Genomic DNA, 3,718 nt, shown 5'->3' with positions numbered 1-3,718 from the left:
GACATTATTCGAATATTTACTGCTTTAGAAAATACGATTTTATATTGTATGTAGAATCATTATATTCCACATACAAATCCACCTATGTGCGTTATCTTGTTTACAAATAAAAATAGCTATTACGTGGTATTACGAAAGTTTAGTGTACACAATATACAATTACTAGCCTATGACATAAAGTAGTTTCTGACATCTATAACTCATAAAGGCAAAATATAACTACTCATCTCAATTCGGCACTCACATCCCTTCCACAAAACGCATTTTAAACGAAAGTCTTTTGTTTAATTCCTCTGTTTATGTTGGAAGGGCACTTTAAAAAGTGGATAAGTTTTAAATTATCTTAACAATGTTTGTTCTTATGTACTTTGTATTATTTTGGTTTGAAATTCTAGTTACTTTAAGTCCTAGTTCTTCATTTTAATGTTTGTAACAAAATAAGAATCGCTTTGTCATTACGGAATAATTGCCAGACTCACAACATAGACATGCACTGTATCTACGTTGCTATAACATTTTTAGATATTAATACATATGATAAAAGCAAAAGCTGAGAGTATTACATGTGCAAGCTGCATATGTCTAAGATAATATTTGCACTTCTGACACAAATGTATAGCACGTACCAAAGACGGTGCAATAGTTTTGCAAAATGCTTTTAAAAGTTTCTTACCTATTTCTGTGAATTCTACAAAAACAAATTGACAATATTTTTATAACAAATTTTAGCCCAAAATATAAGATATTTCATATCGAAACATGTCGTGTTACAGTCAGCAATGTAGCAAAGGCGTATCGCTATATAGCACATAAAAAGTTCTGATCTCAATAGCATTTCTTTGTCTTCCTTTTCGGTTACCATTATGAGCCCATTCATAAAATTTATGTGCACGTTTTTCATTCAAAAGTGCTTGAAAGATCAAACTTTGTTCACTGAATCAAACTACTATATTCATTTTAAGTGTAGTAACATACCTGTCAAGTGATGACACGACAGCTTTAGCACTTGTCCACTTTTTTGAGCAGTCTATTTTACTTTATCTGAATGCATCCACTTTTCTATGCCTAAAACAGAAAAGGCGTTAAATTTCTAGATAAGACATCTGGCTTACGTTTATCAGTATTCATCATAAAATCCACCCAGGCCTGTACGTAAGTGTCCTTATCAACTTTACCCTCTTTGTGGATGTCCATTTCAATGAATGCTTTTCTCAACGCTTTCTCTTGATCGATCCCGAAGCATTTCATACCATGTATCATTTCTTCCACACATAAACCCATCTATCTATCCGTGTCGAAAACGCTGAAAAATGATGTAACCATCTCCTGTAAGCAGGTCTTGAAGAGGTCCGAGTTCACTCTCAAGATTTCTTGATAAGCTTGCACGTATAGGTCCTCGGTTATCCTTTCTCCTTTGGAAAGAGTCTGGGACATCAACAGAGTCTTAGGGGTGTTTTCAGATGAGATACATGCTGGATGTTCTGGTTTTGCCGTCTGTCCCATTTTGATAAGGATGTCCCACCCTTCCATCAACCAAGCTCTAAGTTCCACGCTCTTCTGCTCTCCCGGGTTAAACTCGTCTATGAAGCACTGAGCCATATTGGCATAATCATTCATCGTCATGAAACCATTCTTCTTTTTGTTCGTCATCCGATACCACATTCGAGTTTTCCCTTCAACAAACTTTGAATCAGACATTTTCAGAAATACTTATGGCAGAAAATTGTATACGTAATCCTAGTAATATTCTTGTATGTTGTCTTTGGCTGTATAGAGGTAGAAATAATTGCGTGAGACTGAATTTGGCTTTTTATGTTTTGATAATAGCCTTATGTATTTCACTTCCATGGGTTAATTCACCATTGACAAATCAGACGTCACAACATACGCATTTGGCTATGAAAGTTTCTTTTTCCATAAAATTCAGTTCGTATTGAAAATAGGTGAATTAGTTAGATGAGATATGGATATATACGAAAATGCGATACTGGCTATTATTCCTCTTTTTCTTGGTAACCCTTAAGAATTTGGCCTGACTAGATGCAATTGTGGCATTGAAATGGCTAATATTGTAATAGGATAGACAAATGTTTCACGGATGTCGTTCTTATAATGAAAATCGCGGGGAAAAAGAGCAAATGATCAGAAAAGATTATAAGCTGATATGCGAATTAAATAGAATGTAGAGGATATACAGATAAATGAAAAATTAATACAGCATTATAGGGAAGAATAAAAGTGGAGAGAGAGAGAGAGAGAAAGAGCGAGAGAGAGATGCTAACATTTTTGGGCTAAAGTTATAACGAAATTAGAAATGTTGGCGCCAATTAGTTTTGATACTGGCCATCTCTGGTACACGCTTTTCTAAGCAGAAAACAAATTTATTTTTTACTAGTCTACATCTATATAGATAAATAAAACGGTAATATTTCTTACTCAATGATTGTTCGATTCTAAATGCCAATGTCTTGATATATCGGCATCATAGGCTTTACCAAAAATTATTTTTATTTCGCTCTCATCAAAGAGGTGAGGCCAAGATGTCGTTACTCGTTTGCATGTGATTACATTCGACATTCTTGAGGACCAGTTTTATAAAATATTTAATCATCACCTTTATTGGGACGAACGAGAGGATGACATTGGTACAAGGTAGGAGCTTATTGTAAAGGAACCTATCCACTTATTATTACTCTAGTTGGTGTATTGTATACTAAGAACAATTGATTCACCGTTAGGGGGAATTATGCTCATGAACAGAGTACTAGCCAAGAAATCGTAAAGTACACTCACGCCATATAAGGGCAAATATGAGTAACGACCGAGTTGCACATTAAATTACAATGTTATGTGTCTTTTCTATGTCAACGTAGCTCTCAAATTTTACTTTGCGCTGGAAGAATTAATGACAGTATAATTAGAACATTAAACTCTTTTGAGGATTTGTTTCAACATATATTTAGATTTTGATTTTAGACTGTGAACATATACCTTTAAAGGAAGTGTATAAATCATTAGAATGGTATTTTATTAATATCTTCCATTTGTGGACAGTGGATATTAAATATATCAATACACTTTATCTCAGATAAAGAGAAATATAGATAAAGCGTTATATTGTCGTTCAACTTTGTGAGTGCAAACGTTATAATATATCTACGTGTTGAAATTCGTTTACTATTTGTGTTTTTCGTTACATTAACATTGGTGTCAGTTTTGAATTATTTTTTATTGAGAATAAAAACAGACACTAAGTTTACATTGTTTGTTAGACAATAATTCTGAATATGGTTTAAATTTGTATTCTCCTTGACAATGATTGTCCTAACATAAAGCTTAATGTGTTACATGCTATGAATGACGTTCATGAATCAGTGAGAGATTATTTAAATGTAACCAGGTAATAACTGAACTCTAATTACTTATCTACCAAAGCAAGTTCAAGGCCTACCTTTTCTTAGTTTTTTTCCACGCACCAGTAGAGGCATGAACAGTCGTTTTATTACACGATTGTTTCCCATTATAAGACGAGTCACATTCGTATTTCGTAAGGAAACTCCGAACTTTCTAAAATTACGACGGAAAAATCGAGTGACAAGCAGATGTTACTCTGTACGGCCTGATTTTCAGATATTCGACACTGCAGTACAGTTAGCGCACATGACACGGTACCAACTCTTTCAATATAAATTAAAATTAAATTTAAATAAAGCATCAT

At 33.6% G+C, this 3,718-nt stretch overlaps 1 pseudogene; it reads right to left on the bottom strand.

The window, feature by feature from the left end:
* Positions 1-1,065: 1,065 nt before the first annotated feature.
* On the bottom strand, positions 1,066-1,698 carry LOC149789008 (sarcoplasmic calcium-binding protein-like; annotated as a pseudogene).
* Between the last annotated feature and the right edge of the window lie 2,020 nt (positions 1,699-3,718).

Source organism: Sinohyriopsis cumingii, chromosome 11, assembly GCF_028554795.1.
Source record: "Sinohyriopsis cumingii isolate HCF-2022 chromosome 11, ASM2855479v2, whole genome shotgun sequence".
Taxonomy (NCBI): Eukaryota; Metazoa; Mollusca; class Bivalvia; order Unionida; family Unionidae; genus Sinohyriopsis; species Sinohyriopsis cumingii.
Note: the sequence above shows the minus strand (reverse complement) of the source record. Positions and strands in the feature narration are given on the sequence as shown.